Raw genomic sequence first — 24,688 nt, forward strand, 5'->3', positions numbered from 1 at the left:
TCCGATCGGCGTATGAATTTCTATGAAATCAAATTACTATAGTGACGCGAAAGTGACTGGGGAGCAGACTGGTGTGACGCCACAGGGAAGTGACAGCAAAGCACCGCGAGAGCGACTCCAGTTATCACATGGTGAAATCTGCTTTGAATCGCTCTCGCGGTACTTTGACATCACCAAGAGGTCTGCTTAGCGCCAAATGAAGTCGAACCTGCAGTGTAGCTGCTCACGCGACACTGAGAAGTGAACGAGTGAAGCAGTGCTGCAACATAAAATCCATAGAGCTTACAACCCACATGTGAGTACAACATTTAAATCATCAGTCCAGTTTATTACTTTATCTGGAGGTAAGGCTCCAAATGCAATAAAATAAGCCCGTGATTATATCCTGATGGTTTTTAGCTCCCTTCAGTTCCTCTGCATGTTTGCTTGTGCTTCACAGTGTTAAACTTTCCTTCTCTGTGTTCATTTATATATCTGCGTTCAAGATCATCTTGACAAGATGTATATGATCTTAAACTTCTGTGAGGAAAGTCATGTCTGCGTTGATGTTCAGTTTAGACTTGCAAATTTTAGGCTACAGGATGGTCTTGTAATAATAATTAAGTATAAGCCTATTTTCATTTTTAGACAATGCTTATATTATATGCAAAAAAAATAAGCTTTATTATCAATGACTATGCAAATTATAGTTAATTCATGGTCATCTTAAATGTGTATTAATTAAAACATATAGTTGTCAGATAATATCTATTGAAAGAGTGAATATTTTTTTCTTCTTCAATGCATGTGTTTGCCACGGATTGAAGATTGTAAACAGTTTATTTAATTTTATTTAACAGTTAAGTAACTTTTGGCCTTGAGTTAGATGTTGATTAACACTAAACCAGTCTAAAAATCAGTCCAGTTTCCCCAGCTGTAAACCCATTGGCTCTAAAGTCTTTTTTTCATATAATAAACTGACATGTTGAGAACACATTTATGTGTTTATGAGTACACTTTCAGAATGCTCTAAGTTACATGAATATCTTTACTGTATGCATCTGTGAGTGTGGTGGTGCTTATGAGGTGTCGCGCTAGGACGAGTGAGCATAAGGGTGAGAGGGAAAAATCACAGTATACTCACTACAAAAATCTAGACTACACCACTGTCTCTAACCCAGTGGTCTTCAATATGCTGCCCGTAGGCAACAGATTGCCAGCACAGAGTCTATGAGTTGCCCGCCAAAGCACATAATAGCTTCAATTTTAATATTTATTTATTACAAAGTTTTTATATGTTTGGTTTCTTTTATGTATGTTAACATTTTAAACATTTATTAAACATATCAACAAGTAAAATAAAATCAAGTAAAGGAAAAAAAACTATATCAAAAAAGTAGACCTCCAGATAGTTTTTTCCATTGTGGTAGCCTTTGCTCACACAAAGGTTGGAGACCCTTGCTCTAATCTTTTTGTTTGTCACATGACCTGTTATGGTGTGTAAAGGTGAACCCTAAGGTAAAATCATGCCAAAGGTAAAGAATGACAGCATTCAGTGACATATTTTCAGCCAAGCGTGATCTCTCAAAAAATGAATAATAAAGAAAGAGATAAGCATATTTCTCTGATTTTTCTTTTATCAATTTTTGTCATTATTGAGACAATTACAAAAAGCGGCAAAAATGCTACAACATCATAGAAAAAAAGCAGACAAATATCATATAGACATCTATACAACCTCCCACTGGTTTATTTGCCAAGACAAGGTCGCTATTCCTATTGCTCATATCCAAATCCTAAACAGTAAACTTTTGTTTAAGTATTGTGAGTATTTGGTAAACTGTAAACAGAACACAAGTGTATACAGCAGATTCAGACAAAAATATTTTGATCTAAATAAAACAAAAACCATGACCCAAACAAAAAGACCTAAACCACTGCAATCAAGGAGTACCTGTGAGAGGGTAAAAATATTAAACACACGTACACAAGATTCTCCTGAAACATGAAGACATTAAAGAGGACATTTCACAAGACTTTTTTAAGATTTGAATAAATCTTTGGTGTCCATAGAGTGTGAAGTTTTAGCTCAAAATACCATATAGATTTTGGGGTGTGTCCTTTTAAATGCAAATGAGCTAATTTTTGCACTAAATGGCAGTGCTGTGGTTGGGAGATTAAGGGACGGTAAAATAATAAAATCCCCTTCTGACATCACAAGGGGAGCCAAATTTCAATGAGCTATTTTTCACAAGCTTGCAGAGAATGGTTTAGCAAAACAAACCCAGATAGCATGCAAACCATTGAAACAATGTTAAAAACAGTTGATTTGTCAATGTTAACTGCATTGTATCAATATCAGGTTTGCACCCTCCATTAATATTGAAAAAAATATTGAGATTCCAACAAACCACCATTATTGTGATCAGTGTTTGCTTTAGTTGGGTCCTTGACTCTTGTTATTCACTAAGTTAAATCTTTCTTTTCTTTTTTTTAGTGTTTGTATGTGTTGAAACACATGTGCATTGGAAAAGATAGATGTGTTTCAAAGTTAAGTTGAAACTGATTGCTTTTTGTGAAGATGTCAAGATTATATAAAATTAAGCTGCTTTACATGATTATGTTGATCCATTTTTGACAATTATAATTGTTTTGGTTTGTAAATACACCGTGACAAGACAAACAGAAAAATTGCTGACACATTCAGACATCATTACTCATCCTACAAATCTCAACAATGGTGACAATCATCAAACAAATTCATATAAAACGATCAACTGCAATGCATGCTGGGAGTTACATACCCAGCATGCATTGCAGCATGAAGCTTTCTTTTGTTGATCATCACCATTGATGAGATTCATAGACCGATTCATGATGTCAGAGATAGATTCATCAGTTTAACTTTTTAAATGTGTTTTTGTAATTCTCAAAATAACAGACCTGACACTGTTTCCAACTAGTACTGTAATGTCCATTTTTTTGCATAACTTTAACAGTATTTCATTAATATCATTTAGGTATATCTACAAGAATTAAACTACTTGATAACATTAGATCTTTGTTTTCTTTGCAATAGCAGATGTATTTTAAAACACTGCTTCAGCAGCCAAAGAAAACTTTCCATTAAAACACAAGAGTAAAGGGCCCAACTAAAGCAAACACTGATCACGAAAATGGTGATTTGTTGAAATTTCAATATTTTTTCAATATTAATGGAGGGTGCAAACGTGATATTGATTCAATGGTATAAACATTGACAAATCAACGATTTTTAACATTGTTTCAATGGTTGCATGCTATCTGGGAACACATTTTCACATTTTTCACATTTTCTCAGTTGATAAAAGCACTGGGGACCCATTTATAACACTTAAACATGGAAAAAGTCCGATTAAATAGATGGTTTTATCAGATGCATGCCTGTGGGTGGGTAATTGTCACTGTCTGCATAGATGGACCTCCCCCACACAATATAAACACTGCAGAATATTTATGTACTACAAATCATTTTGACTGGATTAGGTATTTTTGCAAGTCCTGGTACGTGTTTTGCATTTATAGCTTTATCCGGAGATTAGGATGACAGGAAAAAATAGTAGTAAACTTTAATTATATGCATTTATGGTGAAATTACTTTGCATAATTTTTTGTCAATCTGTGTTCATTTTTTATCACTAACATGTGCATTATTTTATCGAAGTATTTTGTTTACATGAGGTAAAGTATAATCATATTATGAGGGTGCAATGATAACCTGGTTAGGATTTTAAAAAGTTACCAAGGCATTTATCATCATATTCAAAACAATCACCAAACACGATGGAACAGGTTATATTGGAAACCGCATTGTATAAGGCGTGCTCTGGGTCAAATGCCGTTCCTTCAATAAAGACAAAGTCCATCATTAGCCTGTATGACTTGAATAGGACAATGTACAATACACAATAGTGTGTCATATTTTAACAATTACTTGCAAAAAATTACAAAATCTATCAATTATCTTTTTATTTTGGTATGAAATGAGATACACAAGTTTAAATACTGTATATTAACCTTTATGTATTGTTGGTGATGTTTTAATCCCCTATGGGGGTTTTCTGAGTCTTAAGTTGGGCACAACTTTCTCTGTTTCAGGAAATGGAATGATTTTGGTGACAAATCTTATATTTTGGGAAATGCTTTCAAAAACTCAATAGACAAAAACAAAGCTTAATTTCTGGCTTGTACATTGAGTTATATGGAGTATAAGAGTGCGTGTGTGTGGTAATTATCACGTTTGGGGACCAATTGTCCCCATAAAGATAGGAACACCAGTATTTTTGTGACCTTCTGGGGACATTTTGAGGTCCCCATGAGGAAACAAGCTTATAAATCAAACAGAATGTTTCTTATAAATTTGAAGTAGCAGAAAGTTTTATGTGATGGTTGGGGTTTGGGGAAGGGAATAGAATATACAGTTTATATGGTATAAAATGCATTACGTCTATGGAATGTCCCCACAAAACATGGAAACCAGAGTGTGTGTGTGTGTGCGTGCGTGCGCAAAAAACTGCCACGAATGGTGAAATAAAAAAAATATATTCCTTCGATACATTTTAACAGCAATGTTATGCATGTTTTCATTCTGAACAACAAGGGTAGTGAATTTGAACAATGCAGAAGGGTGAATGCAAGTCTTTTTTTTAATACATTTGAGTGACAGTAAATTGTATATTGTGTGCATGTACACTTTCTGAAGTATGAATTGGATCTATAATAATGTACATGGTAGTACAGCATCAGTCTGTTTTACATGTGCAACCACAACCTGCTTTACAACCCATCAGGGTATTACAAAGTCATCCCAGTACTAACGTTGCCTTACAAATAGCATCACTTTCAGACCTGTAAAGGATTGTTTGTAGTACAATAAGCAGAGATTACATCATTTAATGCTTCAGTGTTGGCACTACAGAGTGGCAATTATAAAATGTACAGTTCAACAAACAGCTGATGTATCTTGAACTTAAAGATCTAGTATAGCTCAATGGTATAGCTTAACAACTAGATGTCTAAAGAGACATTTTGCAACTTTACCATCAGTGTATGACAACATTACTCAAATCTCTTGGGAGATCTGTCTAGGAGAACTTTAGGAGCCTTTAAAGATGTTTAATTATAGTTGCTCACTCATTGGCACCTCTGCAACGGCAGATGATGCTGAACGGCTGCGGAGAGCGAATAAAACTTAAAATCACATCCATTTGGTGGCTCTGTACACCTTGTGGCCATAAGAAATGAAGCTGTTGCAGAAGGCAAGTGATAAAGAGAAAGAGCTCGGTCTTTGCTAGGGTCTCACCAGGACAAACTCTTGGACCTAAAGATGGAGAAGATTACACAAAACATCAGCAATACAGCTTTGGCTCTTAGTAAGTCAAAAAAAGATCGGTGACTCACCCAAGGAGAAAGGCAGAAAAGACTCTGGTTTGCAGAAACATCTGTTATCATCAAAGAAATTCTCTGGATTAAAAGTGTCTGGATGTTTCCAGTGCGCTTTATCACTTAAAATTGCTGCCAAGTTTGCCATTATCCGAGTTCCCTAGAAAGACAACGTTTGTTAGAAAACCATTATATTTAGGTTAATGCCAGCTTTCGAGACTGCTTTCAGCCAAGAAAATAAGTCACTCTTCCATTCCTCTATCCGAACGTTTATTACCTTGGGAATGTCATATCCTCGTAGTTTTGAAGGCTGAGTGGTTTCGTGAACTCCACCAAGTGGTGCAATGTTAGCACAGCGCTGAATCTCATGAACAGTGGCGTATGTATATGGGAGTTTGTCACGGTCATCCATACTGGGAAGACGATCATAACCCAACACCTGAACAATCTCCTCATGACATTGCTCTGTTAAAACACGGGGGTGGGAAAACCAGCATGTCCAACACACCACAAATATACCCTTTGGTTTTAAAATCATCCACGTTTTATTATCTCATGCTGCTTTTGCACTTTGCACTTTGCCATGTTGCACCTTATGTTGCACTTATTACAAAATTACCTCATCCTGACTACACTTTTGGGGCGTTGCAATAAGTTTAATAACTGTAAACTTCATAACTGTTGTCCATCTGTTAAATATTTATTTGTACTTTTCTAGTGGTGTCCTATGTCTAATCTTATGTTTAGTTTGTCTTAGTGAGTGTGGAATCCTTTTTAATACTGCACATTGGAGTATGGGAGAAACGCAATTTCAGTCTGCTGTGTAATGTACTGTTGCATGGTTTTTGATTGACAATAAAGTAAACTTGAACTTGAACTTGAACTTGAACACACGTCTATTAGCATATATACTTGTGTCTGCCAAGCTACTTTTGTGGTGTGTTTTTTTTTAGTTCAACAATGTCCAGCGCTATTCATTTCATTGCATAAAAAGATCATCATGGAGACTCAGCTAAACAATTTCACACACTTCCCTAAAAGACATAGTACAGGTGAAGATGACGTTACAAATCAGTATACCTAAAGCATGATTATGACAAACTTTCTACCTTGTACATCAAGGTTTTGACTCAGATAGATAAGACCCCATCTGATAGTGGTTGCCGTGGTGTCGGTTCCAAAGAACAGATCACTCACAGTCATAACCAAATTCATCTCATGAAACGTGGACTCCTCATTCGACTTTTGCTGCTCCAAAGGAAATAAAATGCATGTCAATTTCTCCAAGGATTTACAAGTCAAAAGGAAGCTATGTTGCCTTCATATTTCCAAGTAGTCTTGAAGACAGTGTAAGTTGGTTCAGGTCTGTGTGACCAAGTAGGAATGAGGTAGGTTGCAAGTGTTGCAAAATTCTAGGAATTTTCAAAGGAAAATGTCCATGGAAATTAACGGAAATTAAAGGGAATAAACTGGGAGTTTGAAAAAAAATTGCAGAGTTGCCTATAACAGGGAACTTAAATGTGGGAAGTTCCCAGAAATGCACTGGAAAGTGGAAAGTTCCCAGAAATGCACTGGAAAGTGGAAAGTTCCCAGAAATGCACTGGAAAGTGGAAAGTTCCCAGAAATGCACTGGAAAGTGGAAAGTTCCCAGAAATGCACTGGAAAGTGGAAAGTTCCCAGAAATGCACTGGAAAGTGGAAAGTTCCCAGAAATGCACTGGAAAGTGGAAAGTAATGCACTGGAAAGTGGAAAGTTCCCAGAAATGCAATGGAAAGTGGAAAGTTCCCAGAAATGCACTGGAAAGTGGAAAGTTTCGGGAAATGCAATGGAAAGTGGAAAGTTCCCAGAAATGAACAGGAAAGTGGAAAGTTCCCAGAAATGCACTGGAAAGTTCCCAACCTAGCTGCAACACTGAACTCTATAATCAAATACTACACAGTTACTAGATTATTACGGTGATGTCTCACTTTCTCCATCTCCAGCAGGTAGGCGTCGATAAAGTCCCGTGGGTTGTCTGGGTCTAAAGTTTTTCTGTGTTCTTCAACAGCTTCCCTGATAAAAAGTTTTAACTCTTCAACATTCTGGTAGATTTTCTGGTGCGGCCCAGGGAAGTGCTTGATGAAGGGAAGCAAGTTAAAGATCTGAAAAAGATCAACTATGACGTTAGAGTTCACTTGCATTCTATCTGCAATTCTACCATAAAGAGTTGTCTAGAAAATAATCCAGATTTTGAATCCAAAGTTTTTACTTTCCACTTAATATATTACATTTGGTTCATACCTGTCCAATGAGTGACCCTGTCAGAATGAAAGATTCGTTGAGAATTTTTAGAAGGTATGCAAAGCGTTTGTCATCGTAATCAAAGCGATCTCCAAACACGATGGAACAGATTATGTTAGAAACTGCATTCTGTATGATATGTTGGGGGTCAAATGCAGTTCTTTCAAAGAAAAAAAGAAAATCTGTTAAGTCTCTTAAAATTATTTTATAAACTGCAAAAAAAATTTAAGAAAAAAATGTCTAAGTATTTTTGTCTTGTTTTCAGTAAAAATATCTAAAAATTCTTAAATTAAGATGCTTTTTCTTAATGAGCAAAACGACCCAAGAAAATAAGTCTAGTTTTTAGACCAAAAATATCAAATTGATTTTGTGCATAAAGCAAGCAAAAAAATCTGCCAATGGGGTAAGCAAAATCTTGAACAATTTTCTTAAACACTAAATTTAAGAAAAATTCAGCAAAAATTTCCATACCAAATTTCCCAGGCTCATCATTATACATCACTGAATTCATTGAATTACATAAATACAGGAGCAGCATATGGTGGACTCTCGCGGCTATAGACTGTAATGTTGCCTCATGTCAAAATTAATTCATACTGACTTACAAGGCGCACCTGACTATAAGACACAGCACCAGCCAAATTATGGAAAAAAACGTGACATAGTCAGGAAAATATGGTAAATTAAATAAATATTATTTCTAATATTATAAAGAAGCAGTTGGTTAATGGAGCCATTACGCAAACAATGGATCTTCTCGTGTAGCACCTTTATTTTTAAGAGTGTCGTAGCTTACCTAAACAGTGAGGAACAAATTCAAAGACAGACTGAAACCCTCAGAAACCTTTTGCTTTGCACATCTCAGCAATCAGGCATTGTCCTTCTTCTAACACACGCTCCTCCATAGTTTTCTTCCCCAAGCCGAAATTCTTGAGTGTGTGGAGAGCAAATCTTCTCTGCTGTCTCCAGGAGTGATCAAACTGTGCCATAAATATACCTACAATGACAACATTAGTTGTAAAGAAAACAAGTGCCCTAAACATATTAATTTTCATATTACTGCTTTCATTGTTTAGGAGTTATCGATAACTGGGCGCATGCCAAACCGCAGCTACAGTGTTTACTCATTGAGCAACTTCTACAGACAACACAAAGCCTTAGAGAGACCTTAGAGATAAAAGGTCTTCTTAAGTGACTCAAAGAATCATGTTTCACTTTTTCACCTTCTCTCTCTGGGGACAAACATGCCACGTTATTTTGCTTAACATTGGCAGAAGAGCGATCTTCTTGTTGTCTAGATATATGCAGACCCTGCTGGTCAAACCAGCTCAAGGTTATATGGAACATATGGAATCGGATTGATCAGATTATACAGTTAAAAAAAACTACTTGTATTCCTGTTCACTCCTGCCAGGACATGAAGATACAGGACCACCACCTGTTTTTAGTCTGCTTTTTTGGTTGCCGCTATAAACAGACAAAATAGCATTTTAAAAAAACTGTTATTAAAGAGACTTAAACGGATAGTTCACCAAAAAATTAATGTAATTAATGACTCGCCCTCATATGTCGTTCCAAACTCGTAAGACCTCCGGAACACAGTTTAAGATGTTTTATATTTAATCAGAGAGCTTGTTGACCCTTCATTGAAAATCTATGTACGGTATACAGTCTATGTCCAGAAAGGTAATAAAAACATCAAAGTAGTCCATGTGACATCAGTGGGTCAGTTAGAATGTGTTGAAGCATCCAAAATACATTTTGGTACAAAAATAACAAAAATTAAGACTTTATTCAGCTTCGTCTTCTCTTCTGCGTCAGTTGTGAAGCGCATGCGCAAGACTAAAGTCACGTGACTGCAGTGACGCGGATGACGTGTTATCCTCAGACATGTTTTCAAAGGTTTTTTTTCAAACTTACAGCGCGTGTCTCCCTCAGACTGTAAACGAAGCTCAGGCGCAAAAAAAAAACAGCTGGGGCGCACCAGATAACACGTCAGCCACGTCGTACATCATCTGCGTCACTGCACTCACGTGACTTTAACCTCGCACATGCACTTCACAATAAACGCGGAAGAGAGGACAATGCGGAAATAAAGTCGTAATTTTTGTTCTTTTTGGCCCAATATGTATTTTGGATGCTTCAACACATTCTAACTGACCCACTGATGTCACATGGACTATTTGATGATGTTTTTATTACCTTTTTGGACATGGACAGTATACCGTACGTAGATTTTTAATGAAGGGTCAACAAGCTCTCGGACTAAATATAAAACATCTTAAATGGTGTTCCGAAGATGAACGGAAGTCTTACGAGTTTGGAACGACATGAGGGTGAGTCATTAATGACACTTAAATTTTTGGGTGAACTATCCCTTTAAGCACTTTAGGAGCATCAAGTTTGATTACAATCATGATTTCAATCTTTGACATGAATATTAAAAAGATATCAAGATTATTTTTCACAGAATATTTTACATTATGTAGTGTGACTTTTAGTTTACAATAAACTTCCATCAATAGCTTGCGCACTGCAGGGGTTAAAAATGGGCGTGTTATTGGCCATTATAACAACTGGCCAATCACAGTATTGCTGATCAGTGTTTCTACTATCGATATGTATTGCTTTTTCATGCAGTGCACAAACGCGCAATGATCTCAGATTATTCAATCCTTCCATACTAATCATCAACAGCAGGGATGTTCAATGAATTGAATAAGTGAGCTCATAATCAGCGAGATCTGAATATCTCGGATGTGTCATTTGATCTTGTACGAAGAACGGACCCCAGAACTCTTGTTTCTTTGTAAAGGTTAATGACGTTTTTCCCAATGGTCTGTAATTAACTGCTGTATCTTGGCTTTGTATGGAATCTAAATTCTGTAATCATCAATAATACAAAATCACAGCAGCTTAAGATGTCAAATACACGTACAGAACAAAATGCTATTCACCATATCGAACAGTTACCCAATGTAGAACCGGCAGTGTTGGTCTTCCAGAAAAAGTTGCAGCATTTTGAACCAGGGCTTCCTGGGTGATCTGGACTGTATTCAAAATTATTGCTGGCTTTCTTCCGATGTACACGGTGGTCAGCTCCCCATACTTTGGCATCTGCTCGACATAACTCATGGGAGTTAGATAGCACACGTAACGTAGTGGAACTAGAATTTTATAATGCCAGGCTACTTAAGAGGGTCCATAGTAGATTAAAGAAAATTATGTGTAACCCTGTATAAAAAAAAAACACATTACCCGTCATAAGATATTAGAGATATTCCTGCATGCATTACTAGCACAAATGTAAACAATGTAAGGCTGTATTTAAAACAGTTTATTTCTCATATCACATCTGATTTACTGATATAAAGTCAACTTTTTAAAATAACTTTCGGTGTTGCTTCACTACTGATTCTTGCCATAATCCAGTTGCCTAAATGCGCGCACATACGCTGCCACGTCATCATTGTGTACAAACAGTAAAAGGGTCAATACATTAAATTCATTCATTCAGAAAACGCGCATTTGCACGATTAATCGTTACAGCCCTAATGTGTGCACCTTTTCACAATATTGTACGTGGAAACAAACAAACAAAAATTACTACACAGCAAACTTACCAGTTTTAACTCCACGGTGTTCTTCCAAACATGTGGTAAGGTTCCCATGAAAGGCAGGGGTGTGGGCCCGGGTGGAATTTGGGCTCTGGAGAAATTAATCCGTAATATTTCATACAGAACTAAAAATATCAAGCCTAGAAGCAAAGCCAGACCTACAGCGTTTCCGTCTAAATCCCTCAGAACCGTCCACATGGTGGCAGATTTACTCCAGGCCAAAAACAAAAGCTTCACTAAGGCGTGCCTTATAGTTTTTGGTCACGTGACCTACAAGGCGGGCAAAAAAGCATCCGTTTGTTTCAAATTTTTTAATGCTTTTTTTATTGATGCCTAAATCACGGGAAACATCGAAATCAAAATGCCAAACCAAAAGAAAGATATAAAAAATTGATTTAAGGATACAAAGAAATAAATAAAGACCAAAATCACCGGGGTTTACTCCACAGACCTCTAACAACTTACTTCATTTAAGGGCATTTTTTTTTTAAACAGAACATATAGATTTATAAAACACCTTCATTTCCTTTTGAAAAAGAGAGAAAATGGGGGGAAGTGTGAATGCAATTACTAGAAATATAAAAAAACAAACAAATTTTGACTTCAAAAGTTGTGTTCGTCTGTGAAGATCTGTCTTCATCTGCTCGAGATCTCACGATAGAATGTGAAATTGTTCAATCGAATATATTTCACTATGGATTTCACGTTTTGTCATATATGACAAATTATAAGACTTTAGCCTGGTTTGTACAGACAGGGTCATAAATCTAAATTGTATAGGGTTTTGTTATTTAGTGTTGAAACTTTGATAATCTTCTGTACAGGAAGAAGATGTGCTGATGAAAAGTGACTTTGGTTTATTTAATGAGTAAATGATTAACCCACAGATGATTATAATTGGCCTCATTAAAACTGATGTGGATGATTAATAAACCCAACAATGATAATTCCTCACTACACACTAATGATTCATTTTCTCTGAGTTTTAATATGTGGTTATGAGAGCTCAGGAAATCCCATGATGGGCTGCTGCTGCTGCTGGATGATAGAAACAGAAAGATGCTGATGGAGGAGTTTCACACAAAAGCCAAAAACATGAACCTAAACTCATCTTAAGAAACATCTGACCTACAATCAATACACATCTTATACTGCAGAAGAAAGATTAACCTGCTCTCTCTCTCTCTCTCTCTCTCTCTCTATTTTTCTGTCTTTCTCTGATGTACTGACTGCAGGCAAGGTAAATAAAGGAGAGGAAGATAACCTCCATACCCTTACCCTGCAGATGCTGATGTGCAGGGCCGGCCCGAGGCATAAGCGAACCAAGCGGCTGCTTAGGGCCCCGCTGGCCACCAGGGGGCCCCCGCCCCAATCGTTTTTTTTTATTTTTATTTTTTATACAATTAAATAACTTAAACAGGTAATATAAATGGATGAATGAATGAATACGAATTTATAAATTAATAATTAAAGACAAGAAAATTTTTATTTGCAGACAACTATGTGTCTGCAGTGCTAGCGTTTTAGTCAGGCACAACATAGACACCTGCGCCACCTGCGCGTCGGCGCGCAAGTGCACAACGTCGTCACTCACTGTAAACAATGATGAGCCATTTGACATGTCAAAAAAAAAGGATATATCCCTCTGGGGCCGAAAAGAGAACAAAGAAAAGGACCGAGGATGAGAAAAAAGAGCAAGATAAAGGTATGTTTGCATGATTATATACAGTATGTTTAATTTGTGTTAGTGGTGTGACAGATCGACGTTAATCCGTGACCGTGATCGACCCACGGTTCGGCTCGCATGCGCTTAAATAGTGAAAGTTTATCATTTGCACGTGTTTCAAAGGCTTGCAAAAGTTAACATTTCAAGTAATTTTAAACATTTTATCCCGCAAAAAGGCGCTAAAGTGAGCAGTATTCTGCAAGCCCATTCGGTTTAAATTGTCCAGCCCAGCTCCCTTCAGAGATCAGAACACTAACACTTGATGTTTAAACTTTAGAGAGAGTTCCGCTATTTTGTGTCATACTGTAGTCCATTAACATATATTTGAGGAATAGAGCACTGAAAAGAACATAACGTTTTTATGCTCCGCTGTCTGTATTTCCGTCTGTGTGAGCGCGCCGCGTATAAGTGCACTTAGTAGGGCACACATAAAATCTTTCTGTTCTTGACAGGGCACATACAAACAAAATGATCTCCACAGTACTCTTTTCCAATAAAAACAGTTGTTTATGTCTTTAGACGGTTTATGTATAGATTAGGCAGAAACCAGGTCCGTGCTTCTCTTAAAGAGACAGTAACCTTAATTAACCTACTTAAGTCTGTGTCATTAATGTTAATCAAACCTTCCAAGACAAAGAGAAAATCACTTCTGTAGCTCTAAAAAAGAATAATTATATTTAATTCATACAATAAAGTGTTATGATTCATTTGATTTGATTTCTGTTCCTAATGCTAATTTTAGCCCTTACTTAATGTGCAACTTTGTTCTTTTTATAAATGTTTGTAAGTAATTTCTTCATTTTTTTATTAGTTTTTCCAACCCCTTATTCTGCTGATCCGAAAAATGATCAGATCTGTGCCTCAAAAACCATAATGTTATCCGAACCGTGAGTTTTGTGATATATCACACCCCTAGCTAGCATTGCTGTATGTGTTGAAGTGAACGTTCCAACATCGGTAACGTTCCAGCTTCATAGGCAAAGCACATGCGCTCTCTGTCTAAGATCTTTGGTAAGAGATGGTATTGGACTTTATGAGAATATATACCAATACCATGTTGGGTAGGGAGATTTCTGTGATGAAAATGGACTTCAATCTTATTTATATGGTGGGTAGTGATTTAACAGTGCTATCCTATATTTATTTATTTATTTATTGCTTGTTGTGTAAGTAATGAAAAATAAGCAAAATAAACTCATTCTGCTCGATCAACTATGCACTTATCCAATGCTATTTTTTTTCAGGAACACTGTTGAAGTACTTTGGAGCACAACCAACTCCACCCGCCCCTGATGTTTCATCAAGTGTCAGTGGCCCTCATTTATCAAACGTGCGTACACCAAATTTCCAGCGTACACCTGGCGTACACCCAAAACCACGGTGACTTTGAGATTTATCAATATGGACGTTGGCGTACGGCACGCTCAAATCCTACGCCAGCTCAGGAGGTGGTGTACGCACATTTTGAGTTAGTGCAGAAATGCGCAAACAATTCCTAACACCACAAAACGCACTGACAAACTAAAATATATGATATATTATGACCCACTGTAAAAAACTAAAATATAGTAATTATATTATGCAACATGTACTTCAATGACTTTACCAAAGCATTTGATTTGTAGGCATATGTATTCCTTCAGTTGAGAGCCTGGGCGCTTTACCTGACGTTTCAGGGCAAAGCATGTGAGCGGAGCGGAGCCTTGAGCGGTGCGGTAATATTACCATCAAAGCGCCTCTCTGAAGATCCGCTTGCTCAGCACCGCTCGTTGAACCCAGAACGCCCTTTAATAATTTGCTAGTTCGAGAATCTGTAAAAACGTCTAGCTTTAAGTTATGGAATTCAAGCCTTATACATAAATGTAAAGTAAAAATCAAAGTTAAGATTGGACAGGAAGAAAACATTGAAAGGGAGTGCGGAGAGACTGTAAAAGTCAGCAAATATTCATCCTGGAATCTGAAGCGGCACATTGCAAGAAAGCACAAGGATGTGCTACGAAAACGTGGTAATAATGCATCAAAAGGTAAGCTAGTTACATACCATTCGATGATAAATAAATAGCTACACATGAATAGGTAAGGTAAAATGCTTGTGTTGAATGGAGCCATAAATCCGATCATGATGACATGCGGACAAAATCATGGCCACAAATTATCTTTTATGCTACATTATGGACACTTCTTTTTCTTATTTAGTTTAAAGTAAATATTCAACAGTTTGTTCCTTGGAATTAATTATTATAATATTTCGCAATTACTATTACAATTATTATTACTTCAAATTATGAATTAGCCTAGTAAAACATGTGGATGTCGTTGAAACAAATTGTTAATTTGAATTATATCCAGAGCTCCGTATCAAACTGGATCTTAGCTAACAAACAACTGTATGTAAATACAGAAAAACACACTACAAAAGTTACTACATCATTTTAAAATATTATTTAAAAAAAACTTAACCGAACCATTAAGCAGACATATAATTTAGATGTAGGCAACATTAAATAATAATAATAATAATAATAAATAATAATAATTATTCTTCTAAATATCAATTAAGCGTCATTAATAATAAAAATAATACAAATATTACAAAACGTCATGCAATTACTAATGTGTCTTTAATCCCGCTATTTAAACTCCCAAATAAAACAATTTTGTTTCTTTCCACTTCCCTGGTTTCTCCTCTTTGCCGTCTTCCATGTGTCAATGTCGTAATGAGGGCGTGGGAGAGGTGGAGACTTGAATTTATATGGGCATGTTATTCTAATGACGATCGTTTTCAGCCGCCGCATTTATGAAGGGCAGATATTGCTTACACCTGAATTTCAGAGGTACGCACAGTTTCATAAATCAGGCGGTGAGAGGAGTGTAAGCGTAATCTTACGCCAACATATACGCCCGTTTCTACGCAAGAATGATAAATGAGGGCCAGTGTCTCCACCGCTGATGATGCAGCAGATGAGGTTTTTCTTGTTGGCCAATGTTAACATTCCATAGCCTGTTAATATGACATGACACATTGAAGAATAAAGTATTTTATTTAAGTATAGATTTTTTTCATTATTTAAATTATTATTCATTTATAATGTAACATTAGAGCGTGACATTTGTGTCCGCGTGGTGGGAGGGGGCCCCCAAACACATTCTGCTTAGGGCCCCCAAGAGGCTCAGGCCGGCACTGCTGATGTGACTTTCATACGATCTTTAACCACTACAATCCTCATAATGTCGTCATCACCTCCATCTTTACTACATCATCATCACCTCCATCTTCATCTTCATCACCTTCATCTTTATCTTTACTTTAGGAGCTTGCCACTCTTGTAAGTAGCCTACTGTAAACATATCTCAAGTGAATACAGTTACAAAACCATCAGTGATTTACATTCATGTCAACATTATGGTCGGTGAATGTGGCTTATTTTAAATGAGAAGGTCTAATTTGCAATGGTATATATATTAAAGGCGGGGTGCATGATTTTTGAAAAACACTTAGGAAAAGGGAGTCAAGCCGAGTACCAATACACACTTGTAGCCAATCAGCAATAAGGGGCGTGTCTACTAACCAACATCATTTCCTGGGTTGCGTATGTGTGGGGTGGGTCTATCAAAAGAAGGTCCAGATTCTATTGGGGTAGGGGCGTGTTCGTTTAGGTTTGTTTATTGGCTTTCAGAGATCATGCACCCCACCTTTAAGGTCCACTGCAAAATATGTCTATATTAAAATAAGGTCTGAATTAAAATAATTACGTTCAGCAGTTTGTTGCTATAAAGATTTTATTAAAGGAATATTCCACTTTCATAAAAACAATCGCAATAATTTACTCAAGTTTAAATTTTTTTTTTAAACTTTACTCAAAACATTCCAGGTGTTTTTTTCCATTTAGTGGCCCTTAGTGAACCTCAACAGTTTACAGTTTTATTGGCGCTTCAAAGAGCTCTAAATTATCCTCTTATCTAGCAAAATGATTGTCATTTTCGCAAAAAAAAGGAAAGGAAAATATGTACTTTAAACCACAACTTCTTGTTTTGCACTAGCCGTGTGATGTGCCATGTAGTGCTTGACGTATGTGAAACTACCGCCCCAGTGTTTACAAGTTTGGAGAAAGAGGAGCGTTCAGAAGTTGTTGTATGTGAAATTATACCATTAAATGTCTTTGTGTCCGTTTATTGTCTAAAATAGTCCACAAGTGTGCGTTTCATATATTTATCACTTGACCTTTCAACAGTGGCGGCTCTTGACCACACACATGACGGGCTACATACATGTTGTGACAAACTTCGCATCGAGCACCCTCGAAAAGTCACCGGCCGCCACTGCCTTTCGACATAATTACATAATACGTAAGGCAAGGGCACACTGGCGAGTCACACGGTTTGTGCAAGATGTTGTGGTTTTAAAGAACATATATTTTATTTATTTATATTTTAAAATTACGATCGTTTCAATAGATAAGACCCTTATGCCTCGGTTGGGATGGTTTAGAGCCCTTTGAAGCTGTATTAAAACTAAACTGTTGAGGTCCACTAAAGTCCACTATATGGAGAAAAATCCTGGAATGTTTTCGTCAAAAAATTTTATTTCATCTTGACTGAAAAAAAGACATAACCATCTTGGATGACATGGGTGTGAGTAAATTATCTGATTTTTTTTATGAAAGTGGAATATTCCTTTAATTCAGCCTCAGCTCTTTTTCTTGGCACAGTTACTTCTTCTTACCACTTGGGGGCGCTATTGCGACGCAAGAAAATCTGCTGCTATCATGCCATATAAACTCTCAATGTCACTTTATCTCAGGTCAAAGTTGAGCACACACCCACTGCTTTTACTCTACATTAAACAGCACCATTTCCATTTCACGACTCATTTACAATCAAATGCGTTCTGAACGACCCTCGTATCATTCAGCAGGGGCACATATATCATCTTCTCAGGGTAGCACCTAAAATAATGAGAGAGAGAGAGGACGTGTATTTCATACTTTTGCCTCACTGACAGATTTCACAAATCATTTACACTTTTTCTCCTACAGAAGTATAACAGAAAATTCATACTGTGAAATGATCCAGTAAAAATAGATATATCAATACAAATATTAATCACCTCACCTGCCATCCATACACAGTGACACATTTCATTCAGCTCGTATTGAATTTTTGCTGTTCACATGGATGCGTAAATCACATATCCCATATCTTTAGCAGTTACGTGGTTCAGTGACTATCATACGGTAATACTGTGGTATTTTAACATATGCATTTGCACACAGATGGTGCTCGTACTTTACATTAACTGGGTGATGTTTAGTGGACTTCATCACTTTAACATTTTATTATCATTATACCGTGGTATGGTTTGCTTACAATTTATATATATTGTATTATGCTACTGTAAGGCACATCAAAGCATTTTTTACATAATGGTAACATCTTTGCATAAAAATTGTGGTAATACCACAGTAAAATCATGTATGCACATCATCGTGCGAGAATGTGCAGATACGCACAAGATGCCTCGTGCTTTTCTGATGGCTGTTATTTATAGTTTGTGTTACATGTGATGGTGAAAATCGGATCCGAAGCGACGTGAAGCTCTGTGAGATAATCAGACCTGCATGCTCGCTGATTTTCAGACAAATTAAATGTCAGGGGGAAACGGGACTCGCTCGGGTACTTTGAAAAGCTGAGACTATCATAAATTATTAAAGGCCCTGTACGTTCAACAGACTCGAAAATCTGTCAGCCCAAAGCCGAAGTTTCCCAACTTTACATCAGGGTGAGAAATAAACAGAGACTTTTCTATCAAAATGTATTTCAACTAATATTGTCTGTCATGTCCCTTTTATTTTATTGAATTATGATTATTATTGAATGATGTTACTTCATAGTGCTACAAGAAACTTTAATAAGGTTAATTGTTGTGCTTCTGCTATTTAATAATAATAGAAAATAAATATATTTGTATAAATATCAGCATTTATTCAGTTTGTTAAAGACTTAAATGACCCATAAAAGCTCACAATTATTCACTCGGAGAGATGTATCGCTCTAGAATCCGATGAAAATAGCTTGCATTTGTTTTTCTTCACTAAATCTCCATTCGCTATAGCGTGTTAACTAGATCTTCCTGACAACCGTAATGAGTCTGACGTGATCTCATTCATCGCCATTATCAACAGGTCAATACCGGACTCGATATCCCATTATAAACACAATTGTAATGTGCCGCAGAGCAGCTGATCGGCCTTCAGCGTTTATATCAGAGTCATTTGTGTCCTGTCAGAAACAACATTCATTCCTGCTGCTCTTTAGTGTCTGTGTTTAAAACGTCAACCGGTCCTCAATGAAAGTGTGTTCAGATGCCACTTCAGGTCACAGAACAGATGAGGGAAATGGTTACCACGGTTACGGGATGTCGCTTCGTAAAAGCTTTGATTTATGAGCGCCAATATTTCCAACTAAATGCCAAAAGATCAATAAATAATTAAGTGTAGTTAATAAAAATCATCATCATTAACCTTAGCCTATCTGAAGGCTGTTTGGGGTTACTACTCACAACTTTCAAGGCAAAGAACGGCCCAGCAATGGGTTAAAAAAGGACAAATCCAGTTGTTGAGTTAAATTAACACAGAAAATGTTTAAATTTGACCCAACAATGGATTAAAACAACCCAGCATTTCGGTGTAAACAACTCAGCATAGATTCAATTACAACCCAACAGGTTGGGTTTGTCCCTTTTTGACTCAATGCTGGGTTTAAAAAATAAATTATTTTCTACCCAGCACTGGGTCAAAAAGGGACAAACCCACATTGCTGAGTTATTAACCCAGAAAATGTTTACATTTGACCCGACAATGAGTTAAAAATATGGTTAAAACAACCCAGCATAGGTTAAATTTAGAGATGCACCAATAAAAAAATTTAATACTTATTATTCGGACCAATATCGATGCTGATAAAGATAGTTTGGTGGTTATATTAACTTGCATTAACTAAATTAGGAAGATATTCATATTGTGACTATTATTGAACATTAAACTAGTGATGTTTCTTTACATTTTCTATACACAGAGCTCAAATTAACTGTATTTTCCTGTTTTCTTTTTATTGACAGGATATATTGGCCATGACTGTCGGCTGTTTTATACTATCGGCCGATAACCGATAGTGTGAAAATTGGCTTTTATTGACAATATCTATCATTGGCGATACATTGGTGCATCTCTAGTTAAATTGCAACCCAGCTACCTGGGTTCGTCCCTTTTTTACCTAACGCTGCACTGTTAACGATTTCCCTGTATTTTTACAGTACGGTACTGGCAGCACGGTTGCCAGTAAGTTACTGTATTTTGGGTTTACAGTACTGTACTGTAATACCATTTTACAGTACACAAACTAGTACTGTATAGTTACAAAGCAGTACTGTACTGTAATTTTACAATATTTTATTACAGTAGTCTATTTTTACAGTAATTTACTGTAATGTCTATATTGACCCATAAATACTATTTATTACTTATTACAGTTAATACAATAATATTATATAAAATAGATAGAGATTTAGGTTTAAATCTATAGTTATTAATATGGTAAAAATGCTATCCTTGACATGACATAATGAATTAAAAGGCAATCCAAGCAATGTTTGTATCAAAATTTTATTTAAAAAAACATTTAATTGAAACAAAACATTTAAAACAAGATTTTAAACAATAATAAACATATAATCAAGTAACATAAAATAAAATCAACAAGTATAAACAAGTTTGGAGACCCCTGCTGTAACATATTTAACTCTGGCAAATAGAACACTGTTCCATAGTTTGAAGTTTTCAGTTTAAAGTCCATCATCGACTAAAAGGTAACATTTCACTGTGGTAAAAAGAACACTGGCCCATAGTTTTAAATATTCTACTTGAATTTCATTTAACACTAAAAATAAATGCATTAAAATGGCAGACAGACCACAGTGGCCTTTACTTTGAAGTCGTCCATTCGAACTCAATCAGGGACTGCATGAAGCTGTTCACATGGGGGTTAATGGCCACAGCTTTTCTCTGCACCAAGTTCCTTGTCTTTTTGCTTGCTCCTTGTCTGGATGTGCACTTTTTCCCATCTTTGGAATTAATTCTATCCAGAAACCTGTTAGAAATATCATAAACATTAAGTCAACAAATATAAGATAGAAAAAGATTCTTTAAAAATTTAACTCAGCCCTGAATTTACCCCTATTCTGATACTTTTGCTCTTATTCTACTGTTCCACACCTAATTACATTAAAATACAGAAGATTCACTTACCGCTGAACAAACTCTTTCCTCAATGGACAGCATCCACCTGGATCCTGTCATGATTGAATGTCCTGAACAGAAAGTGCAATTGTTACTGATTTGGACACAACTTTTTATTCTGAAAACAAAATCTTTTGTCAATAAAGTCCAGGGACACCTCTGCTAAATAAATACAATTATTAAATTAAATTTCTTATAACCAAAGTCTGAATATTTCTGTTTGTATATTTCTACATGGCAAACTAAGACAATTGTGTACATGTTGTGTATGGTCGTGTTACAGTGTTGTGTGTGGGAATTGTGAATGAGTGTATACATGGGTATTTAAAGAAACTGTAGTGGTAAAGTGCAAACTTACCGAACAATGTGCTTGGTGTGTGTCTGGTGTCACCCATTGTGCCTCCACATCTGCCTTAACTCCTGAAAAGTGCAAGGACACTCATGTAAACTACAAATAAAAAGTGATCAGCACATTCCTGTGTACTTTTACATGTGACGTGAAAGCATTTAATATTGCAGTCGAAAAAATACATGACTTGTAACTGTACATCATGTACTTGCCTGGTGCCTTTAAAGATGATCCATCTTACCCAATCCAGCTTACAAGCAATGGTAAGACTGTAAAAAAGACAAATGTTACAAAATCTGTTAGCCATAGAAATAAGTAGACATTGTGAAGGAAATGGTAAAAGAAAATTTAGTAACACTTTACTATAAGAGTTTATTCCTTAACATTTGGTAATGCCTTAGCTAATATGAACTAACAATGAACAATATATTTTACAACATTAATAATATTTGATCATGTTCATTGTGCAGAGACAAAGTGATTGATTTAAAAATGTATTAAGTGTTTAAATCTAATATCATGCTATGCTAACAAATAAAACATTACTGTAAGTGTTAAGTCAGTTGTAAAACAAATATATATATATATATATATATATATATATATATATATATATATATATATATATATATATATATATATATATATATTAGTTGTTATATTATATATTATATATAAATATCTAAATAAGTCTTTTTTAAATTATTATTCTATAACATCTTGTCTACAGAAAATCTCTGAAAATGTCTCGTTTAGTGCAGAAAATAGCGATTTATAGTGACAAGGTAAAAAGACTGTCCCTTTAATGTTTTACCCGGACGGCTGCGGTGTAACACTATTTCACGCAAAGTTTTTTAACAAGTTAGTAGCTAGCTGCTCACTTTAAAGATAAACATGATCGCCTAAATCTGAGCAATCCTGGTGATGCCAGTTTCCTACACGATGTTATTATGGACTATTTTACATCCAGAGATGAACGATCAGATGACAGAGACGAGAAGACAAAGGTACGTAAATGCGGAGCCCATTCTCTTTTCGTGCATTGATTTGATGTGTTTTGGAAACTTATATATACAGCGTGTAATGCATCTGAAGTGGTGGAAACAATATGCCATAAAAATGTATTGGACAACTTACTGGGCGTGTAAAACGCTTAAGAGAAGATATTCTCTGCTTTTGCTGATATAAGTTACCGTAATATAATAACAACAACAATAAGCGCGGCAATCCCTTTCGTTCATCTGATATTAAGATGAGCCCAGGTCTGAATTATATTTGGTCGAAGTTAAAGCTGCGATGAGTTCGATGCATGTATCCAGTTAAATATGAGGTTTCTTGTTTTCACTTCTGTGGAGGAGTTCGGTACTACAGTATGCTGTGTACGGCGTGTCAAGTCCTATCTGTTTACAACCACGAGTCAGCCTTACCAAACAGTCGAACTTCATACTTTTCTCTGACGCTAACTGAACGGATGAAACGCCGTCAACGACCGTTATGCTGGGACCGCAAGACCGCGCTGGCGGGTTGTCTTTGTCCATTTCGTTAAAAATAGTTTCATTGTCACCACACTTTCAACACAATATAAACTCACCAAACCGTCATAATTTAGTTAAAACAACCCTATATTCATTTAAAAAGGTGTAAAGCGAGTTAAAGCAGCGGTAGACATCTGTGTGTAACGTTTACGTTAGCTTACTTTCTGAGGGAGATTGAAACTTTGTTGGCGACCGTTTTTCTCTCTCATTGCACGTTTAAAACAATATTGTGACAAACTATTGACAACATTCTTAAACTAAAAATTAAGTTTTCATGAAACAGAAATATTTCAAACTTACCGAACTGACAGAAATCAATCGTCCTCCTTCAGCTGCAGCCAAGAGTTGTGCTCTCCCTCTGTCTGTGTGATTTGACGTTGGCGCACTTTCACTGATTAATGCAAGTACACCTGGCACATTACAGCAATGGCTACAGCAAGGTTACATCAAGACCAAAATATACTGTAAAATTTTCCCGCTCAAACAAATTTACCCAGAATGCATTATGAACTGCAGTACTGTACTGTAATGTACACATACAGTATAGTACTGTGGATTTTTACAGTACAGTGCTGCTAAATCTACAGCGACATCTAACAGTGTGGGTTGAAATTAAAGCAGGATATTTTAAAGTGTAATTAAAAAAATAATATTTGATGAATTTTTTGCATTGTTCTTTCAACATTTTACTTGTATATTTTGAGGTAAAACATGACCTGCACATGTTATTATGAAATTTGAAAGATGAATTTATGTTCCTGTTGCTGTTTCACTGTAGGTGACTTTACTGTAAAAACAGCGGGCAAATGTACCTGCGTGTTTATGCTCAAAAATATTCAATCTAATGAGTGATATAAAGATCTCATCTGTAGGTCATGTTTCAGAGATGCAGTGACAGATGCTCGTGTCCGTCCTTCATCAGAGAGATTTCTGCAGGCTGAACGCGTTCCTCTCAGCGTGTCGGACCGCAGGGCATCATTATAATACACTCTCTCATTTTATGAGAAACATCTCTTCACACAGCTGCCTGTGGAAGTTTTGCAGCCGAACTCACATTGTAAGGCCGTTTTAGTCAGACCTTATCATTTTGCTTTACACTCTGAATCGGATCATGGATGATTTATTTAAAGAGACAATTTTTCCCTATGAGAATAAATACATTTTCTATACAACATTGCCAGAGAAGCATCTAAGGAGGATCCTACAAAATTATAAATAAATAAATAAATTTGTGAAAAAATATAAGTAGCAATACTCATTTATGTTTGTTTTTGATTCTTCTGCATATTTGTTTTTGTATTTATTTATGTTTTTTATAGCTTTCTTTGTACATTTATTTATTTATTTATTTATAATGTTGCAGGATCATCAGCCTGTAGATCTGGGAGGTCGAACTCAAGGCCCGCGGGCCAAATCCAACAGCTTACAAATTATTTAATTTATGTGACCTGCAAGAGCTTAGAAATTATTAATAATAAAAGTATTTA

At 36.0% G+C, this 24,688-nt stretch overlaps 1 long non-coding RNA gene and 1 pseudogene across 1 annotated transcript; both read right to left on the bottom strand.

The window, feature by feature from the left end:
• Window positions 1-4,603: 4,603 nt before the first annotated feature.
• Window positions 4,604-11,501, bottom strand: LOC135750327 (cytochrome P450 2B15-like; annotated as a pseudogene).
• Window positions 11,502-20,307: 8,806 nt separating this feature from the next.
• LOC135750333 (uncharacterized) lies at window positions 20,308-23,793 on the bottom strand. The gene is made up of 5 exons (XR_010532691.2): window positions 23,502-23,793; window positions 21,879-21,935; window positions 21,676-21,737; window positions 21,327-21,388; window positions 20,308-21,168 (listed from the first exon to the last, which is right to left on the bottom strand). It is a non-coding gene; the product is annotated as an uncharacterized lncRNA (long non-coding RNA).
• Window positions 23,794-24,688: the final 895 nt, after the last annotated feature.

This window comes from Paramisgurnus dabryanus, chromosome 21 (assembly GCF_030506205.2).
Source record: "Paramisgurnus dabryanus chromosome 21, PD_genome_1.1, whole genome shotgun sequence".
NCBI classification, from domain to species: domain Eukaryota; kingdom Metazoa; phylum Chordata; class Actinopteri; order Cypriniformes; family Cobitidae; genus Paramisgurnus; species Paramisgurnus dabryanus.